Source organism: Somniosus microcephalus, chromosome 18 (assembly GCF_052327205.1).
Source record: "Somniosus microcephalus isolate GS21.2 chromosome 18, FLI_Smic_1.0, whole genome shotgun sequence".
Taxonomy (NCBI): domain Eukaryota; kingdom Metazoa; phylum Chordata; class Chondrichthyes; order Squaliformes; family Somniosidae; genus Somniosus; species Somniosus microcephalus.
The window spans coordinates 54,344,163-54,367,062 of NC_141004.1; positions in this window are offsets into that span (position 1 = coordinate 54,344,163).

Sequence of the window (22,900 nt, forward strand, 5' to 3'; positions counted from 1 at the left end):
GTAAGCTTACGTGAATCTGGCATGGCTGAGTGCATCCCTTGCCTGACGGCCAGCAATGTGGTCGCCTGCTGCTGGATTGGCCACATCCGGCCCCGCAAGGCGTCAGTCCCTGTCCTCCTCCTCGTCCTCCTCCTCGTCCTCCAAGGAGGCTGTGTGCTGAGCCACCTGTTCATCCGGCAGCACTAAGCCGCGCTGCTCTTCCTCCGAATCTGACGACCAGGATGAGAGGATGTAAATGGTTCCCATCCCGTTGTTCTAGACTTCAGTTGAGGCAAGAAGCTTGCAAGCGCACACTCAAAGTGGCCTGAAATTATTCCAATCAGTTCAAACAGCAGATGTGTGTCAGCTTGACCAGTCACAAGGTCAGTAGATTCGCAAAATCTTATCCCAAACCTCCAACAACACAGTTGTTGCATTTGAATGTCAGCCATGTTACAGGAGCGCTTTTAAAGATCTGCACCAATAATGACTCCAGATCATGTCCTCCACCAACTCGTCTCCTTGAACCTGGCCTGTTTCTGACAAGACGGGAAACAGGAGCCAGAGGCAGGAAAATGGGAAACCTCGATCAAAATAGGATTATCGGGGCAGTTAACAGGCTCTTAACTACCTTAACTACCTGTCCCACCGGTTAGAGTCGGGACTGCCTTAACTACCTGTCCCACCGGTTAGAGTCGGGACTGCCTTAACTACCTGTCCCACCGGTTAGAGTCGGGACTGCCTTAACTACCTGTCCCACCGGTTAGAGTCAGGACTGCCTTAACTACCTGTCCCACCGGTTAGAGTCGGGACTGCCTTAACTACCGGTCCCACCGGTTAGAGTCGGGACTGCCTTAACTACCTGCCCCACTGGTTAGAGTCGGGACTGCCTTAACTACCTGTCCCACCGGTTAGAGTCGGGACTGCCTTAACTACCTGCCCCACCGGTTAGAGTCGGGACTGCCTTAACTACCTGCCCCACCGGTTAGAGTCGGGACTGCCTTAACTACCTGTCCCACCGGTTAGAGTCGGGACTGCCTTAACTACCTGCCCCACCGGTTAGAGTCGGGACTGCCTTAACTACCGGTCCCACCGGTTAGAGTCGGGACTGCCTTAACTACCTGTCCCACCGGTTAGAGTCGGGACTGCCTTAACTACCTGTCCCACCGGTTAGAGTCGGGACTGCCTTAGCAACCTGTCCCACTGGTTAGAGTCGGGACTGCCTTAACTACCGGTCCCACCGGTTAGAGTCGGGACTGCCTTAACTACCTGTCCCACCGGTTAGAGTCGGGACTGCATTAACTACCTGCCCCACCGGTTAGAGTCGGGACTGCCTTAACTGCCTGTCCCACCGGTTAGAGTCGGGACTGCCTTAACTACCGGTCCCACCGGTTAGAGTCGGGACTGCCTTAACTACTGGTCCCACTGGTTAGAGTCGGCACTGCCTTAACTACCTGCCCCACCGGTTAGAGTCGGGACTGCATTAACTACCGGTCCCACTGGTTAGAGTCGGGACTGCCTTAACTACCTGCCCCACTGGTTAGAGTCGGGACTGCCTTAACTACCTGTCCCACCGGTTAGAGTCAGGACTGCCTTAACTACCTGTCCCACCGGTTAGAGTCAGGACTGCCTTAACTACCTGCCCCACCGGTTAGAGTCGGGACTGCCTTAACTACCTGTCCCACCGGTTAGAGTCGGGACTGCCTTAACTACCTGTCCCACCGGTTAGAGTCGGGACTGCCTTAACTACCTGCCCCACTGGTTAGAGTCGGGACTGCCTTAACTACCTGTCCCACCGGTTAGAGTCGGGACTGCCTTAACTACCGGTCCCACCGGTTAGAGTCGGGACTGCCTTAACTACCTGTCCCACCGGTTAGAGTCGGGACTGCCTTAACTACCTGCCCCACCGGTTAGAGTCGGGACTGCCTTAACTACCTGTCCCACCGGTTAGAGTCGGGACTGCCTTAACTACCTGTCCCACCGGTTAGAGTCGGGACTGCCTTAACTACCTGTCCCACCGGTTAGAGTCGGGACTGCCTTAACTACCTGCCCCACCGGTTAGAGTCGGAACTGCCTTAACTACCTGTCCCACCGGTTAGAGTCGGGACTGCCTTAACTACCTGCCCCACCGGTTAGAGTCGGGACTGCCTTAACTACCTGTCCCACTGGTTAGAGTCGGGACTGCCTCAACTACCTGCCCCACCGGTTAGAGTCGGGACTGCCTTAACTACCGGTCCCACTGGTTAGAGTCGGGACTGCCTTAACTACCTGTCCCACCGGTTAGAGTCGGGACTGCCTTAACTACCGGTCCCACCGGTTAGAGTCGGGACTGCCTTAACTACCGGTCCCACTGGTTAGAGTCGGGACTGCCTTAACTACCTGCCCCACCAGTTAGAGTCGGGACTGCCTTAACTACCTGTCCCACCGGTTAGAGTCAGGACTGCCTTAACTACCTGTCCCACCGGTTAGAGTCGGGACTGCCTTAACTACCTGCCCCACCGGTTAGAGTCGGGACTGCCTTAACTACCTGTCCCACCGGTTAGAGTCGGGACTGCCTTAACTACCGGTTCCTCCGGTTAGAGTCGGGTCTGCCTTAACTACCGGTCCCACTGGTTAGAGTCGGGACTGCCTTAACTACCTGCCCCACCGGTTAGAGTCGGGACTGCCTTAACTACCGGTCCCACTGGTTAGAGTCGGGACTGCCTTAACTACCTGCCCCACTGGTTAGAGTCGGGACTGCCTTAACTACCTGTCCCACCGGTTAGAGTCAGGACTGCCTTAACTACCTGTCCCACCGGTTAGAGTCAGGACTGCCTTAACTACCTGCCCCACCGGTTAGAGTCGGGACTGCCTTAACTACCTGTCCCACCGGTTAGAGTCGGGACTGCCTTAACTACCTGTCCCACCGGTTAGAGTCGGGACTGCCTTAACTACCTGCCCCACTGGTTAGAGTCGGGACTGCCTTAACTACCTGTCCCACCGGTTAGAGTCGGGACTGCCTTAACTACCGGTCCCACCGGTTAGAGTCGGGACTGCCTTAACTACCTGTCCCACCGGTTAGAGTCGGGACTGCCTTAACTACCTGCCCCACCGGTTAGAGTCGGGACTGCCTTAACTACCTGTCCCACCGGTTAGAGTCGGGACTGCCTTCACTACCTGTCCCACCGGTTAGAGTCGGGACTGCCTTAACTACCTGTCCCACCGGTTAGAGTCGGGACTGCCTTAACTACCTGTCCCACCGGTTAGAGTCGGGACTGCCTTAACTACCTGCCCCACCGGTTAGAGTCGGGACTGCCTTAACTACCGGTCCCACCGGTTAGAGTCGGGACTGCCTTAACTACCTGTCCCAACGGTTAGAGTCGGGACTGCCTTAACTACCGGTCCCACCGGTTAGAGTCGGGACTGCCTTAACTACCTGCCCCACCGGTTAGAGTCGGGACTGCCTTAACTACCTGTCCCACTGGTTAGAGTCGGGACTGCCTTAACTACCAGTCCCACTGGTTAGCGTCGGGACTGCCTTAACTACCTGTCCCACCGGTTAGAGTCGGGACTGCCTTAACTACCGGTCCCACCGGTTAGAGTCGGGACTGCCTTAACTACCGGTCCCACCGGTTAGAGTCGGGACTGCCTTAACTACCTGCCCCACCGGTTAGAGTCGGGACTGCCTTAACTACCGGTCCCACCGGTTAGAGTCGGGACTGCCTCAACTACCTGTCCCACCGGTTAGAGTCGGGACTGCCTTAACTACCTGTCCCACCGGTTAGAGTCGGGACTGCCTTAACTACCTGTCCCACCGGTTAGAGTCAGGACTGCCTTAACTACCTGTCCCACCGGTTAGAGTCGGGACTGCCTTAACTACCTGCCCCACCGGTTAGAGTCGGGACTGCCTTAACTAACTCTCCCACCGGTTAGAGTCGGGACTGCCTTAACTACCTGTCCCACCGGTTAGAGTCGGGACTGCCTTAACTACCTGTCCCACCGGTTAGAGTCGGGACTGCCTTAACTACCGGTCCCACCGGTTAGAGTCGGGACTGCCTTAACTACCTGCCCCGCCGGTTAGAGTCGGGACTGCCTTAACTACCTGTCCCACCGGTTAGAGTCGGGACTGCCTTAACTACCTGTCCCACCGGTTAGAGTCAGGACTGCCTTAACTACCGGTCCCACTGGTTAGAGTCGGGACTGCCTTAACTACCTGTCCCACCGGTTAGAGTCGGGACTGCCTTAACTACCGGTCCCACCGGTTAGAGTCGGGACTGCCTTAACTACCTGCCCCACCGGTTAGAGTCGGGACTGCCTTAACTACCTGTCCCACCGGTTAGAGTCGGGACTGCCTTAACTACCTGTCCCACCGGTTAGAGTCGGGACTGCCTTAACTACCGGTCCCACCGGTTAGAGTCGGGACTGCCTTAACTACCTGCCCCACTGGTTAGAGTCGGGACTGCCTTAACTACCTGTCCCACCGGTTAGAGTCGGGACTGCCTTAACTACCTGCCCCACCGGTTAGAGTCGGGACTGCCTTAACTACCTGCCCCACCGGTTAGAGTCGGGACTGCCTTAACTACCTGTCCCACCGGTTAGAGTCGGGACTGCCTTAACTACCTGCCCCACCGGTTAGAGTCGGGACTGCCTTAACTACCGGTCCCACCGGTTAGAGTCGGGACTGCCTTAACTACCTGTCCCACCGGTTAGAGTCGGGACTGCCTTAACTACCTGTCCCACCGGTTAGAGTCGGGACTGCCTTAGCTACCTGTCCCACTGGTTAGAGTCGGGACTGCCTTAACTACCGGTCCCACCGGTTAGAGTCGGGACTGCCTTAACTACCTGTCCCACCGGTTAGAGTCGGGACTGCATTAACTACCTGCCCCACCGGTTAGAGTCGGGACTGCCTTAACTGCCTGTCCCACCGGTTAGAGTCGGGACTGCCTTAACTACCGGTCCCACCGGTTAGAGTCGGGACTGCCTTAACTACCGGTCCCACTGGTTAGAGTCGGCACTGCCTTAACTACCTGCCCCACCGGTTAGAGTCGGGACTGCCTTAACTACCGGTCCCACTGGTTAGAGTCGGGACTGCCTTAACTACCTGCCCCACTGGTTAGAGTCGGGACTGCCTTAACTACCTGTCCCACCGGTTAGAGTCAGGACTGCCTTAACTACCTGTCCCACCGGTTAGAGTCAGGACTGCCTTAACTACCTGCCCCACCGGTTAGAGTCGGGACTGCCTTAACTACCTGTCCCACCGGTTAGAGTCGGGACTGCCTTAACTACCTGTCCCACCGGTTAGAGTCGGGACTGCCTTAACTACCTGCCCCACTGGTTAGAGTCGGGACTGCCTTAACTACCTGTCCCACCGGTTAGAGTCGGGACTGCCTTAACTACCGGTCCCACCGGTTAGAGTCGGGACTGCCTTAACTACCTGTCCCACCGGTTAGAGTCGGGACTGCCTTAACTACCTGCCCCACCGGTTAGAGTCGGGACTGCCTTAACTACCTGTCCCACCGGTTAGAGTCGGGACTGCCTTAACTACCTGTCCCACCGGTTAGAGTCGGGACTGCCTTAAGTACCTGTCCCACCGGTTAGAGTCGGGACTGCCTTAACTACCTGCCCCACCGGTTAGAGTTGGAACTGCCTTAACTACCTGTCCCACCGGTTAGAGTCGGGACTGCCTTAACTACCTGCCCCACCGGTTAGAGTCGGGACTGCCTTAACTACCTGTCCCACTGGTTAGAGTCGGGACTGCCTTAACTACCTGCCCCACCGGTTAGAGTCGGGACTGCCTTAACTACCGGTCCCACTGGTTAGAGTCGGGACTGCCTTAACTACCTGTCCCACCGGTTAGAGTCGGGACTGCCTTAACTACCGGTCCCACCGGTTAGAGTCGGGACTGCCTTAACTACCGGTCCCACTGGTTAGAGTCGGGACTGCCTTAACTACCTGCCCCACCAGTTAGAGTCGGGACTGCCTTAACTACCTGTCCCACCGGTTAGAGTCAGGACTGCCTTAACTACCTGTCCCACCGGTTAGAGTCAGGACTGCCTTAACTACCTGCCCCACCGGTTAGAGTCGGGACTGCCTTAACTACCTGTCCCACCGGTTAGAGTCGGGACTGCCTTAACTACCGGTCCCACCGGTTAGAGTCGGGTCTGCCTTAACTACCGGTCCCACTGGTTAGAGTCGGGACTGCCTTAACTACCTGCCCCACCGGTTAGAGTCGGGACTGCCTTAACTACCGGTCCCACTGGTTAGAGTCGGGACTGCCTTAACTACCTGCCCCACTGGTTAGAGTCGGGACTGCCTTAACTACCTGTCCCACCGGTTAGAGTCAGGACTGCCTTAACTACCTGTCCCACCGGTTAGAGTCAGGACTGCCTTAACTACCTGCCCCACCGGTTAGAGTCGGGACTGCCTTAACTACCTGTCCCACCGGTTAGAGTCGGGACTGCCTTAACTACCTGTCCCACCGGTTAGAGTCGGGACTGCCTTAACTACCTGCCCCACTGGTTAGAGTCGGGACTGCCTTAACTACCTGTCCCACCGGTTAGAGTCGGGACTGCCTTAACTACCGGTCCCACCGGTTAGAGTCGGGACTGCCTTAACTACCTGTCCCACCGGTTAGAGTCGGGACTGCCTTAACTACCTGCCCCACCGGTTAGAGTCGGGACTGCCTTAACTACCTGTCCCACCGGTTAGAGTCGGGACTGCCTTCACTACCTGTCCCACCGGTTAGAGTCGGGACTGCCTTAACTACCTGTCCCACCGGTTAGAGTCGGGACTGCCTTAACTACCTGTCCCACCGGTTAGAGTCGGGACTGCCTTAACTACCTGTCCCACCGGTTAGAGTCGGGACTGCCTTAACTACCGGTCCCACCGGTTAGAGTCGGGACTGCCTTAACTACCTGTCCCACCGGTTAGAGTCGGGACTGCCTTAACTACCGGTCCCACCGGTTAGAGTCGGGACTGCCTTAACTACCTGCCCCACCGGTTAGAGTTGGGACTGCCTTAACTACCTGTCCCACTGGTTAGAGTCGGGACTGCCTTAACTACCAGTCCCACTGGTTAGCGTCGGGACTGCCTTAACTACCTGTCCCACCGGTTAGAGTCGGGACTGCCTTAACTACCGGTCCCACCGGTTAGAGTCGGGACTGCCTTAACTACCGGTCCCACCGGTTAGAGTCGGGACTGCCTTAACTACCTGCCCCACCGGTTAGAGTCGGGACTGCCTTAACTACCGGTCCCACCGGTTAGAGTCGGGACTGCCTTAACTACCTGTCCCACTGGTTAGAGTCGGGACTGCCTTAACTACTGGTCCCACTGGTTAGAGTCGGGACTGCCTTAACTACCTGTCCCACCGGTTAGAGTCAGGACTGCCTTAACTACCTGTCCTACCGGTTAGAGTCGGGACTGCCTTAACTACCTGTCCCACCGGTTAGAGTCGGGACTGCCTTAACTACCTGTCCCACCGGTTAGAGTCGGGACTGCCTTAACTACCTGTCCCACCGGTTAGAGTCGGGACTGCCTTAACTACCTGTCCCACCGGTTAGAGTCAGGACTGCCTTAACTACCTGTCCCACCGGTTAGAGTCAGGACTGCCTTAACTACCTGCCCCACCGGTTAGAGTCGGGACTGCCTTAACTACCTGTCCCACCGGTTAGAGTCAGGACTGCCTTAACTACCTGTCCCGCCGGTTGGAGTCGGGTCAGTTTGGGAGCAGCTGAACAGACACTCAGGAAAATCGCGTGGGGTGGGTTGGAGGCGGGTTGGGTGTCTGAAGCCATTTATTCCGATTTTCGCAGCTGACCCACCTCCAAACCCGCCTCCTCGGGGCTATTAAAATCGAGCATTGTATCTGCATCAACATCACTAAAGGAGAAAATAATTCGTTCATCAGATGGCCATGAGGGGTTGTGCTCAGAACTGATGCAGGGCAAACATTCATCATTACCATATATGCAGTGGCCATGCTGTGAATGTTGAGTTCCATTTCTGACTGGATGCCAGCAATATTGTCTCAGAATAAATATGAACATATTAAGGTGCAGCCGAACATTTACTTCCATAATAGTTGAAAGAAATACTCACTACACTGAGGGAAGCATTAGATCTATCTTGGGTATCAGGGACAACTTGGCAGTGTCTTCAGATTTTGATAATAATCTGCATTCATGACTTTGTTCCAGAAAGAGCTACAATGACAGCTAGCTTGATCCAGCCTAACGGTTGCTGAATATGAGTATTGCACTAAGCACAAAAGATTCTTTATTTTAGCTGCTATCTTGGAGAATTTTTTTTTAAACATACCTGGGCAGATTTTGACATTGTGTGATAGTGTTAAATGGGTAATAGCGAATTGGCAGCCCATTTTAAATCTCTCTTGGATTTTAAGTCCAATGAGGTCAATGGAAATAAAAATCAGGAGAGGTGTAAAACAGGCTGCCGATTCACCATCACCCATTTAACACTATCGCACCAAGTCAATGTCTACCCCCGCACCAAGTCAATGTCTACCCCACAAACTTATAGGTAGCTACTTCCTTGGATTCTAGAATTGGCACCTGCTAAACAACAATTCCAATTTAATAATCTGTTTTAGCACACAGGTTATTGCTACCCCACACATTATTGCAATGCATCATTCCAGTGCATGTATACAAGGTGATGTATTATCACCATGGCAACATGAAAGATTGGCCGGTTGTCAGTCATAAAAGGATTCTGGATAAGTCTATGCATACATTTCCTCAGGACAGAATAATCAGCTAGTTGCTATCTTGGAGTTGCAAAGAAGAATTGACAATTCTGTAAAACAGAATCTGCGGGAAGAATTCAGTTCTTGGGAAACATGTTCTGACTCAGGCAAACCACATTCAGAGTGATCCTACAATCTGTCATACCCTCTGGGTCTAGGCGGTGGATGCTAGTAGAGCTGCCTGGCACCACTTAGCAAATACTGCTTCTGGCCTCTTACAAACATCTCGATTAATGTTCCCACGCACCGTTTCAGGGGGAATCATTACTGGTAGCACCAAATATCTATGCAAGGATTTGGCTCCTGTGTAATGCCAGTCATAGCCTAAATCCAAAACCTCTCAACCAGCAGGAACACACAGGAGACGTGAGGAGAGCTTTTATTTTTTTTAACACATATTAGACGGGGGCAGGGTGAAATATTGAAAATACTCTCTGTGCATTTTCTCATCCTTTTAAGTTACTAATCTGAGATTGGTTTTAAGTTTAGAGGTTCAGTTAAGATATTGTGATCTATTCATGCCTGTGAGACTTATCGGGCTACAATAATTCATTATCTTCCATCAGCTTGACTGGCATCCTTCATATCTTCCCATCTCAGGTATAATCGAACCAAATCATGCTCCATTACTCCTTTCTAAGGGGAATTTCTGGCAATTACCCTGTCATTTTCGATCATGTGGTACCCAATTCCCAACAAATTTTATGCCAAGGGATACAATGTTCTCTTAAATATGAAGCATACAAAGTCATCTCATGCATTCTCCTTCAGCACTCATGTATATTATACTGTTATCTTGCTGGCTTTTTCTTGGCAGTGGGGTCATCCCTTGCCTCCTTAATGAGTGCTAAAAAAAATTAAAAGAATAAAAATAATTGATTTCTTTCCATTTGCAATACTACAGAAGCCCAAGGATGATTAATGTTGCTTGTAGCCTTAATGCCGACATTTTACTTTCCTGATATCCATTTACACTTGTTCAAGTCCTCTCTGTCAACCCTCACCTTTTACTGCCTCAGTCTCTACTTCAGATGGCATATTTTTTAATGAAACATAGAAACATAGAAGATAGGAGCAGGAGTAGGCCATTCAGCCCCTCGAGCCTGCTCCGCCATTCAATGCGATCATGGCTGATCATCCAAATTCAGTACCCTGTCCCTGCTTTCTCCCCATACCCCTTGATCCCTTTAGCCTTAAGAAATATATCCAACTCCTTCTTGAATATATTTAATGAATTGGCATCTACTGCCTTCTGTGGTAGAGAATTCCACAGGTTCACCACTCTCTGGGTGAAGAAATTCCTCCTCATTTCTGTCCTAAATGGCTTACCCCTTATCCTTAGACGGTGACCCCTGGTTCTGGACTCCCCGACCATCGGGAACATCCTTCCTGCATCTAGTCTGTCCAGTCCTGTCAGAATTTTATAAGTTTCAATGAGATCCCCTCTCATTCTTCTAAACTCCAGCGAGTATAAGCCCAATCGACCCAATCTCTCCTCATATGTCATTCCTGGCATCCCAGGTATCAGCCTGGTGAATCTTCGCTGAACTCCTTCCATGGCAAGAATATCCTTCCTCAGATAAGGCGACCAAAACTGCACACAATACTCAATGTGGTCTCACCAAGGCCCTGTACAACTGCAGCAAGACATCCTTGTTCCTGTACTCAAACCCTCTCGCTACAAAGGCCAACATACCATTTGCCTTCTTAACCGCCTGCTGCACCTGCATGCTTACCTTCAGCGACTGGTGCACAAGGACACCCAGGTCTCGTTGCACTTCCCCTTCTCCCAATCTATTGCCATTCAGATAATAATCTGCCTTCCTGTTTTTGCCACCAAAGTGGATAACCTCGCATTTATCCACATTATATTGCATCTGCCATGCTTCTGCCCAATCACCCAACCTGTCCAAATCATACTGGAGTTTCTCGGCATCCTCCTCACAGCACACACGCCCACCCAGCTTTGTGTCATCTGCAAACTTGGAGATATTACATCTAGTTCCCTTGTCTAGATCATTAATATATATTGTGAAAAGCTGGGGTCCAAGGACCGATCCCTGCGGTGAGAAAAAAAGCCTGGCAAAGATAAAGTTTAAATGTTTCATTACACAGCATTAAAGGTGATTAGACCTCAGCAGGAACCCACTAATGCCTCAAACTACAGCACATCCCTCCACCCTCCCCTGATCCTCGTGCCATCCCCGACTAGCCCAGTCACTGAGCACCTCCAGCCCCTAATAGAACTGTGCAACTATAAATGACTCTTTTTCTATGTACCTGCAAGTATTGTGAAATCTGCATTATATCATGTGCTCTAACACACCATGACACAACACATAAACGTCTTGTACAGTTGTTTTAAAAAGTGCATCAGCATTTCTCTAATTTTGAATTGGACAACCTCCTTATAAATAATAGACATGGGGGCATTGCTCAATTACTTTCTCAGTTCTACTTGACCTGAATTGATTTTGTTCAAGACATTTATCCATTCCCCAAGTGTTGCAAGGAGGTTGATGAATTCTAGGTGTGTGGAAGGAATATCTGGCATTCAGCGCTTTGTTCTGTAGGTGAAATTGGATGCCTATAAGAGGCTTACCAATCTCACAGACTGGCGGCGGCGTTCTAGAGCCACGTCACGATTCAAAAAGTGACGCGGGCAAGAGAAAGCAGCTGATTGGGTGAGTACGGCCAGGTGAGCATTTATACTACTCTATAGTTTGACAGTTAAGGTTAGAGTTTATAAAGTTTAAAAGGTCTTAATTTTTATGGTTATAGTTTGTAAGGTCTCTGTTGTGTAGCGGGGAGTGCTAGTAAACAAGGGCCCTTGAGTATACCATTTCATTGTAGTGTAATTGGTGCTATTGATTTGATTTAATTTAATTTGAATTAATTAAAGGGTAAGTCATGACAGCACAGCTCGGCCCCATGGCATGCTCCTCCTGCACTATGTGGGAAATCAGGGACACTTCCTGTATTCCTGACAACCATGTGTGTGGGAAGTGTATCCAGCTGCAGCTACTGGCAGACTGCATTGCAGTGCTGGAGCTGCGAATGGATACATACTGAAGCATTCACGATGCAGAGGACATCGTAGATAGCACGTTTAATGATTTGGTCACACCACAGGTAAAGGCTGCACAGGCAGGAAGGGAATTATTGACCGCCAGGCAGAGTAATAGGTGCAGGCAGGTAGTGCAGGGGTCCCCTGTGGCCATCCCACTCTCAAACAGATATACCACTTTGGATATTGCTGAGGGAGATGGCTTATCGGGGGAAGGCAGCTGCAGCCAACCTCCTGGCACCATGGTTGGTCCTGCTGCACAGGATGGGAGGAAAAAGAGCAGGAGAGCTATAGTGACAGGGGATTCTATTGTAAGGGGAATAGATAGGTGTTTCTGCGGCTGCAAACGAGACTCCAGGATGGTATGTTGCCTCCCTGGTGCAAGGGTCAAGGATGACTCGGGGTGGCCGCAGGGCATTCTGGAGGGGGAGGGTGAACAGCCAGTTGTCATGGTGCATATAGGTACCAACAATATAGGTAGAAAATGGGATGAGGTCCTAAAAGCTGAATATAGGGAGTTAGGAGGTAAATTTAAAAATAGGACCTCAAAGGTAGTAATCTCAGGATTGCTGCCAGTGCCATGTGCTAGTCAGGGTAGAAATAGAAGGATATTTCAGATGAATACATGGCGAGAGGAATGGCGCAAGGGGAGGGATTCAAATTCCTGGGACATTGGAACCGGTTCTGGGGGAGGTGGAACCAGTACAAACTGGATGGTTTGCACCTGGGCGGGACCAGGACCGGGACCGATGTCCTAGGGGGAGTGTTTGCTAGTGCTGTTGGGGAGGATTTAATCTAAAATGGCAGGGGGCTGGGAACCTGTGCAAGGAGACAGAGGAAAGGGAAGCAAGGATAGAAACAAAAGACAGGAAGGAGAAAAGCAAAAGTGGAAGGCAGAGAAATGAAGGGTGTAAATCAAACAGGGCTACAGTAAATAATAATTCTAAAAGGACTAAGAGTGTTAAAAAATCAAGCCTGAAGGCTTTGGCCTAGAAATTGAGTTTTGGCTTAGCCAGGGCTTTAGCGCCGGAAGTTAGTGCCGGCGCTAAGTCCCCCTGCGCGCGCCAAAAATTCAGTAGCACCGCGCCCAAACGGCTGCCGGCGCTACTGAAGGGTCTTTGCGGCGGTAAATCGGCGCTAACTGCCGTTTCGCGCCGCAATTCCGGCGCTGCGGCACCCGATGCGGTGCGGCAGGCTCGGGAAGTGCAGGCCTCCTCCTTCCCTTAAGGAGGAGCTGCCTGCACCCGATCGCGGCCCGCGAAAATCTTTTAAAAAATGAGCCTGGCACCTCGGACAAGTGCCGGGCTTGCTTCTGTTCCGGGGGGGGGGGGGGGGATGTCCGGGGAGGGAGCTGCGGCCAGGCGGCCGGCGGGAAAGCGGCCGGCCGCCGCGGGGCCTTTAATGCGCCGGCGCAAAGACTCGTAAGACTCTGTTGCCAGAGTCTTAGTTGCGGCTGTCACGGGCGAGGCGGCCGCAACTGAATTTCGGCGCTGGGGCCCGTCGGCATGGCAACCGGGACGCTGCGCACACCGATGACGTCATCGGTGCCGGCGCAGCGCTACCGGTCTACCGCGGCGTAAGGGCCCCAGGCAATTTCGGCGCCGGCGCCAAATGCAGCGCTAGGCCCTCTAGCGCCGCAAAATCGGCGCTAAGGGCACTCAATTTCTAGGCCTTTGTGTCTTAATGCAGGAGCATTCATAATAAGATGGATGAATTAGCTGCGCAAATAGATGTAAATGGAAATGATATAATTGGGATTACGGATACATGGCTCCAGGGTGACCAAGGCTGGGAATTCAACATGCAGGGGTATTCAATATTCAGGACGGACAGGAAAAAAGGAAAAGGAGGCGGGGTAGCATTGCTGGTTAAAGAGGAAATTAACATGATAGTAAGGAAGGATATTAGCTCTGATGATCTGGAATCTGTATGGGCAGAGCTGAGAAATACCAAGGGGCAGAAAATGTTAGGGGAAGTTGTATATAGACCTCCAAACAGTAATGCGGAGGTTGGGGATGGCATTAAAAGGGAAATTAGAGACACGTGCATTAAGGGCACAGCAGTTATCATGGGCGACCTTAATCCACATATAGATTGGGCTAACCAAATTAGGTAATCTCCACAAGAGTTCGAAATAGGTAAACTCAACCAGTGTTGGAAATAGGTAAACTCCACCAGTGCTTGAAACAGGTAAACTCCATCAGTGTTTGAAATAGGTAAACTCCACCAGTGTTTGAAATAGGTAAACTCCATCAGTGTTTGAAATAGGTAAACTCCACCAGTGTTTGAAATAGGTAAACTCCACCAGTGTTGGAAATAGGTAAACTCCATCAGTGTTTGAAATAGGTAAACTCCATCAGTGTTTGAAATAGGTAAACTCCACCAGTGTTTGAAAGAGGTAAACTCCACCAGTGTTTGAAATAGGTAAACTCCACCAGTGTTTGAAATAGGTAAACTCCTTCAGTGTTTGAAATAGGTAAACTCCATCAGTGTTTCAAATAGATAAACTCCATCAGTGTTTGAAATAGGTAAACACCAGTGTTTGAAATAGGTAAACTCCATCAGTGTTTGAAATAGGTAAACTCCATCAGTGTTTGAAATAGGTAAACTCCATCAGTGTTTGAAATAGGTAAACTCCATCAGTGTTTGAAATAGGTAAACTCCATCAGTGTTTCAAATAGATAAACTCCACCAGTGTTTGAAATAGGTAAACTTCATCAGTGTTTGAAACAGGTAAACTCCGTCAATGCTTAAAATAGATAAACTCCATCAGTGTTTGAAATAGGTAAACTCCATCAGTGTTTGAAATAGGTAAACTCCATCGGTGTTTCAAATAGGTAAACTCCACCAGTGTTTGAAATAGGAAAACTCCATCGGTGTTTCAAATAGGTAAACTCCACCAGTGTTTGAAATAGTTAAACTCCACCAGTGTTTGAAATGGGACAACTCCATCGGTGTTTGAAATAGGTAAACTCCACCAGTGTTTGAAATAGGTAAACTCCATCAGTGTTTGAAATAGGTAAACTCCACCAGTGTTTGAAATAGGTAAACTCCATCAGTGTTTGAAATAGGAAAACTCCATCGGTGTTTCAAATAGCTAAACTCCATCAGTGTTTGAAATAGGTAAACTCCATCAGTGTTTGAAATAGGTAAACTCCACCAGTGTTTGAAATGGGACAACTCCATCGGTGTTTGAAATAGGTAAACTCCATCAGTGTTTGAAATAGGAAAACTCCATCGGTGTTTCAAATAGCTAAACTCCATCAGTGTTTGAAATAGGTAAACTCCATCAGTGTTTGAAATAGGTAAACTCCACCAGTGTTTGAAATGGGACAACTCCATCGGTGTTTGAAATAGGTAAACTCCATCAGTGTTTGAAATAGGTAAACTCCACCAGTGTTTGAAATGGGACAACTCCATCGGTGTTTGAAATAGGTAAACTCCATCAGTGTGTCAAATAGGTAAACTCCACCAGTGTTTGAAATGGGACAACTCCACCAGTGTTTGAAATAGGTAAACTCCATCAGTGTTTGAAATAGGAAAACTCCATCGGTGTTTGAAATAGGTAAACTCCACCAGTGTTTGAAATAGGTAAACTCCACCAGTGTTTGAAATAGGTAAACTCCATAAGTGTTTGAAATAGAAAAACTCCATCAGTGGTTGAAATAGGAAAACTCCATCGGTGTTTCAAATAGGTAAACTCCATCAGTGTTTGAAATAGCTAAACTCCATCAGTGTTTGAAATAGGTAAACTCCATCAATGTTTGAAGTAGGTAAACTCCACCAGTGTTTGAAATAGGTAAACTCCACCAGTGTTTGAAATAGGTAAACTCCATCGGTGTTTCAAATAGGTAAACTCCACCAGTGTTTGAAATAGCTAAACTCCATCAGTGTTTGAAATAGGTAAACTCCATCAATGTTTGAAGTAGGTAAACTCCACCAGTGTTTGAAATAGGTAAACTCCACCAGTGTTTGAAATAGGTAAACTACATCGGTGTTTCAAATACGGAAACTCCACCAGTGTTTGAAATAGGTAAACTCCATCAGTGTTTGAAATAGGTAAACTACACCATAGTTTGAAATAGGTAAACTCCACCAGTGTTTGAAATAGGTAAACTCCATCAGTGTTTGAAATAGGTAAACTCCACCAGTGTTTGAAATAGGTAAACTCCACCACTGTTTGAAATAGGTAAACTCCATCAGTGTTTGAAATAGGTAAACTCCACCAGTGTTTGAAATAGGTAAACTCCACCAGTGTTTGAAATAGGTAAACTACACCAGTGTTTGAAATAGGTAAACTCCACCAGTGTTTGAAATAGGTAAACTCCACCAGTGTTTGAATTAGGTAAACTCCATCAGTGTTTGAAATAGGAAAACTCCATCGGTGTTTCAAATAGGTAAACTCCACCAGTGTTTGAAATAGGTAAACTACACCAGTGTTTGAAATAGGTAAACTCCACCAGTGTTTGAAATAGGTAAACTCCACCAGTGTTTGAATTAGGTAAACTCCATCAGTGTTTGAAATGGGAAAACTCCTTCGGTGTTTGAAATAGGTAAACTCCACCAGTGTTTGAAATAGAAAAACTCCATCAGTGGTTGAAATAGGAAAACTCCATCAGTGATTGAAATAGGAAAACTCCATCGGTGTTTCAAATAGCTAAACTCCATCAGTGTGTCAAATAGGTAAACTCCACCAGTGTTTGAAATAGGTAAACTCCATCAGTGTTTGAAATAGGTAAACTCCATCAATGTTTGAAGTAGGTAAACTCCATCAGTGTTTGAAATAGGTAAACTCCATCAATGTTTGAAATAGGTAAACTCCACCAGTGTTGGAAATAGGTAAACTCCATCAGTGTATGAAATAGGTAAACTCCACCAGTGTTTGAAATAGGTAAACTCCATCAATGTTTGAAATAGGTAAACTCCACCAGTGTTGGAAATAGGTAAACTCCATCAGTGTATGAAATAGGTAAACTCCAAAAGTGTTTGAAATAGGTAAACTCCATCAATGTTTGAAATAGGTAAACTCCACCAGTGTTTGAAATACGTAAATTTCACCAGTGTTTGAAATAAGTAAACACCATCAGTGTTTGAAATAGGTAAACTCCACCAGTGTTTCAAAGAGGTAAACTCCACCAGTGTTTGAAATAGGTAAACTCCATCAGTGTTTGAAATACATAAACACCATTAGTGTTTGAAATAGGTAAACACCACCAGTGTATGAAATAGGTAAACTCCACCAGTGTTTGAAATAGGTAAACTCCACCAGTGTTTGAAACAGGTAAACTCCACCAGTGTTTGAAATAGGTAAACTCCACCAGTGTTTGAAACAGGTAAACTCCACCAGTGTTTGAAATAGGTAAACTCCATCAGTGTTTGGAATAGGTAAACTCCATCAGTGTTTGAAACAGGTAAACTCCACCAGTGTTTGAAATAGGTAAACTCCACCAGTGTTTGAAACAGGTAAACTCCATCAGTGTTTGAAATAGTTTAACTCCATCAGTGCTTGAAATAGGTAAACTCCATCGGTGTTTGAAATAGGTAAACTCCTTCAGTGTTTGAAATAGGTAAACTCCATCAGTGTTTGAAATAGATAAACTCCATCAGTGTTTGAAACAGGTAAACTCCGTCAATATTTGAAATAGATAAACTCCATCAGTGTTTGCAATAGGTAAACTCCATCAGTGTTTGAAATAGTTTAACTCCATCAGTGCTTGAAATAGGTAAACTCCATCGGTGTTTGAAATAGGTAAACTCCTTCAGTGTTTGAAATAGGTAAACTCCATCAGTGTTTGAAATAGATAAACTCCATCAGTGTTTGAAACAGGTAAACTCCATCAGTGTTTGAAATAGTTTAACTCCATCAGTGTTTGAAATAGGTAAACTCCATCAGTGTTTGAAACAGGTAAACTCCATCAGTGTTTGAAATAGTTTAACTCCATCAGTGTTTGAAATAGGTAAACTCCATCAGTGTTTGAAATAGATAAACTCCATCAGTGTTTGAAATAGTTTAACTCCATCAGTGTTTGAAATAGGTAAACTCCATCGGTGTTTGAAATAGGTAAACTCCTTCAGTGTTTGAAATAGGTAAACTCCATCAGTGTTTGAAATAGATAAACTCCATCAGTGTTTGAAACAGGTAAACTCCGTCAATATTTGAAATAGATAAACTCCATCAGTGTTTGAAATAGGTAAACTCCATCAGTGTTTGAAATAGGTAAACTCCATCGGTGTTTCAAATAGGCAAACTCCACCAGTGTTTGAAATAGGAAAACTCCATCGTTGTTTCAAATAGGTAAACTCCACCAGTGTTTGAAATAGTTAAACTCCACCAGTGTTTGAAATGGGAAAACTCCATCGGTGTTTGAAATAGGTAAACTCCACCAGTGTTTGAAATAGCTAAACTCCTCCAGTGTTTGAAATAGGTAAACTCCATCGGTGTTTCAAATAGGTAAACTCCACCAGTGTTTGAAATAGTTAAACTCCATCAGTGTTTGAAATAGGTAAACTCCATCAATGTTTGAAATAGGTAAACTCCATCAGTGTTTGAAATAGGTAAACTCCACCAGTGTTTGAAATAGGTAAACTCCATCAGTGTTTGAAATAGGTAAACTACGCCATTTTTTGAAAGAGGTAAACTCCACCAGTGTTTGAAATAGGTAAACTACATCGGTGTTTCAAATACGTAAACTCCACCAGTGTTTGAAATAGGTAAACTCCATCAGTGTTTGAAATAGCTAAACTCCGTCAGTGTTTAAAATAGGTAAACTCCACCAGTGTTTGAAATAGGTAAACTCCATCAGCGTTTGAAACAGGTAAACTCCATCAGTGTTTGAAATAGGTAAACTCCACCAGTGTTTCAAATAGGTAAACTCCACCAGTGTTTGAAATAGGTAAACTCCACCAGTGTTTGAAATAGGTAAACTCCATCAGTGTTTGAAATACGTAAACACCACCAGTGTTTGAAATAGGTAAACTCCATCAGTGTTTGAAATAGGTAAACTCCACCAGTGTTTGAAATAGGTAAGCTCCACCAGTGTTTGAAATAGGTAAACTCCACCAGTGTTTGAAATAGGTAAACTCCATCAGCGTTTGAAATAGGTAAACTCCATCAGTGTTTGAAATAGGTAAACTCCACCAGTGTTTGAAATAGGTAAACTCCACCAGTGTTTCAAATAGGTAAACTCCACCAGTGTTTGAAATAGGTAAACTCCATCAGTGTTTGAAATAGGTAAACTCCATCAGTGTTTGAAATAGGTAAACTCCACCAGTGTTTCAAATAGGTAAACTCCACCAGTGTTTGAAATAGGTAAACTCCACCAGTGTTTGAAATAGGTAAACTCCATCAGTGTTTGAAATACGTAAACACCACCAGTGTTTGAAATAGGTAAACTCCATCAGTGTTTGAAATAGGTAAACTCCACCAGTGTTTGAAATAGGTAAACTCCACCAGTGTTTGAAATAGGTAAACTCCACCAGTGTTTGAAATAGGTAAACTCAATCAGTCTTTGAAATAGGTAAACTCAATCAGTGTTTGAAATCGGTAAACTCCACCAGTGTTTGAAATAGGTAAACTCCATCAGTGTTTGAAATAGGTAAACTCCACCAGTGTTTGAAATAGGCAAACTCAATCAGTGTTTGAAATCGGTAAACTCCACCAGTGTTTGAAATAGGTAAACTCCATCAGTGTTTGAAATAGGTAAACTCCACCAGTGTTTGAAATAGGCAAACTCCACCAGTGTTTGAAATCAGTAAACTCCACCAGTGTTTGAAATAGGTAAACTCCATCAGTGTTTGAAATAGGTAAACTCCACCAGCGTTTGAAATAGGGAAACTCCACAAGTGTTTGATATATGTCAACTCCATCAGTGTTTGAAATAGGTAAACTCCATCAGTGTTAGAAATAGCTGCACTCCATCAGTGTTTGAAATAGGTAAACTCCATCAATGTTTGAAATAGGTAAACTCCACCAGTGTTTGAAATAGGTAAACTCCATCAGTGTTTGAAATAGGTAAGCTCCACCAGTGTTTCAAATAGGTAAACTCCACCAGTGTTTGAAATAGGTAAACTCCACCAGTGTTTGAAATAGGTAAACTCCACCAGTATTTGAAATAGGTAAACTCCATCAGTGTTTGAAATAGGTAAGCTCCACCAGTGTTTCAAATAGGTGAACTCCATCAGTGTTTGAAATAGGTAAACTCCACCAGTGTTTGTAATAGGTAAACTCCTTCAATGTTTGAAATAGGTAAACTCCACCAGTGTTTGAAATAGGTAAACTCCACCAGTGTTTGAAATAGGTAACCTCCACCAGTGTTTGAAATAGGTAACTCCATCAGTGTTTGAAATAGGTAAACTCCATCGGTGTTTGAAATAGTTTAACTCCATCAGTGTTTGAAATAGGTAAACTCCATCGGTGTTTGAAATAGGTAAACTCCTTCAGTGTTTGAAATAGGTAAACTCCATCAGTGTTTGAAATAGATAAACTCCATCAGTGTTTGAAACAGGTAAACTCCGTCAATATTTGAAATAGATAAACTCCATCAGTGTTTGAAATAGGTAAACTCCATCAGTGTTTGAAATAGGTAAACTCCATCGGTGTTTCAAATAGGCAAACTCCACCAGTGTTTGAAATAGGAAAACTCCATCGTTGTTTCAAATAGGTAAACTCCACCAGTGTTTGAAATAGTTAAACTCCACCAGTGTTTGAAATGGGAAAACTCCATCGGTGTTTGAAATAGGTAAACTCCACCAGTGTTTGAAATAGCTAAACTCCTCCAGTGTTTGAAATAGGTAAACTCCATCGGTGTTTCAAATAGGTAAACTCCACCAGTGTTTGAAATAGTTAAACTCCATCAGTGTTTGAAATAGGTAAACTCCATCAATGTTTGAAATAGGTAAACTCCATCAGTGTTTGAAATAGGTAAACTCCACCAGTGTTTGAAATAGGTAAACTCCATCAGTGTTTGAAATAGGTAAACTACGCCATTTTTTGAAAGAGGTAAACTCCACCAGTGTTTGAAATAGGTAAACTACATCGGTGTTTCAAATACGTAAACTCCACCAGTGTTTGAAATAGGTAAACTCCATCAGTGTTTGAAATAGCTAAACTCCGTCAGTGTTTAAAATAGGTAAACTCCACCAGTGTTTGAAATAGGTAAACTCCATCAGCGTTTGAAACAGGTAAACTCCATCAGTGTTTGAAATAGGTAAACTCCACCAGTGTTTCAAATAGGTAAACTCCACCAGTGTTTGAAATAGGTAAACTCCACCAGTGTTTGAAATAGGTAAACTCCATCAGTGTTTGAAATACGTAAACACCACCAGTGTTTGAAATAGGTAAACTCCATCAGTGTTTGAAATAGGTAAACTCCACCAGTGTTTGAAATAGGTAAGCTCCACCAGTGTTTGAAATAGGTAAACTCCACCAGTGTTTGAAATAGGTAAACTCCATCAGCGTTTGAAATAGGTAAACTCCATCAGTGTTTGAAATAGGTAAACTCCACCAGTGTTTGAAATAGGTAAACTCCACCAGTGTTTCAAATAGGTAAACTCCACCAGTGTTTGAAATAGGTAAACTCCATCAGTGTTTGAAATAGGTAAACTCCATCAGTGTTTGAAATAGGTAAACTCCACCAGTGTTTCAAATAGGTAAACTCCACCAGTGTTTGAAATAGGTAAACTCCACCAGTGTTTGAAATAGGTAAACTCCATCAGTGTTTGAAATACGTAAACACCACCAGTGTTTGAAATAGGTAAACTCCATCAGTGTTTGAAATAGGTAAACTCCACCAGTGTTTGAAATAGGTAAACTCCACCAGTGTTTGAAATAGGTAAACTCCACCAGTGTTTGAAATAGGTAAACTCAATCAGTCTTTGAAATAGGTAAACTCAATCAGTGTTTGAAATCGGTAAACTCCACCAGTGTTTGAAATAGGTAAACTCCATCAGTGTTTGAAATAGGTAAACTCCACCAGTGTTTGAAATAGGCAAACTCAATCAGTGTTTGAAATCGGTAAACTCCACCAGTGTTTGAAATAGGTAAACTCCATCAGTGTTTGAAATAGGTAAACTCCACCAGTGTTTGAAATAGGCAAACTCCACCAGTGTTTGAAATCAGTAAACTCCACCAGTGTTTGAAATAGGTAAACTCCATCAGTGTTTGAAATAGGTAAACTCCACCAGCGTTTGAAATAGGGAAACTCCACAAGTGTTTGATATATGTCAACTCCATCAGTGTTTGAAATAGGTAAACTCCATCAGTGTTAGAAATAGCTGCACTCCATCAGTGTTTGAAATAGGTAAACTCCATCAATGTTTGAAATAGGTAAACTCCACCAGTGTTTGAAATAGGTAAACTCCATCAGTGTTTGAAATAGGTAAGCTCCACCAGTGTTTCAAATAGGTAAACTCCACCAGTGTTTGAAATAGGTAAACTCCACCAGTGTTTGAAATAGGTAAACTCCACCAGTATTTGAAATAGGTAAACTCCATCAGTGTTTGAAATAGGTAAGCTCCACCAGTGTTTCAAATAGGTGAACTCCATCAGTGTTTGAAATAGGTAAACTCCACCAGTGTTTGTAATAGGTAAACTCCTTCAATGTTTGAAATAGGTAAACTCCACCAGTGTTTGAAATAGGTAAACTCCACCAGTGTTTGAAATAGGTAACCTCCACCAGTGTTTGAAATAGGTAACTCCATCAGTGTTTGAAATAGGTAAACTCCATCAGTGTTTGAAGTAGGTAAACTCCACCAGTGTTTGAAATAGGTAAACTCCACCAGTGTTTGAAATAGGTAAACTGCATCGCTGTTTGAATTAGGTAAACTCCACCAGTGTTTGAAATAGGTAAACTCCATCAGTGTTTGAAATACGTAAACTCCACCACTGTTTGAAATAAATAATCTCCATCAGTGTTTGAAATAGGTAAACTCCACCAGTGTTTGAAATAGGTAAACTCCACCAGTGTTTGAAAGAGGTGAACTCAACCAGTGTTTGAAATAGGTAAACTCCATCAGTGTTTGAAATAGGTAAACTCCACCAGTGTTTGAAATAGGTAAACTCCATCAGTGTTTGAAATCGGTAAACTCCACCAGTGTTTGAAATAGGTGAACTC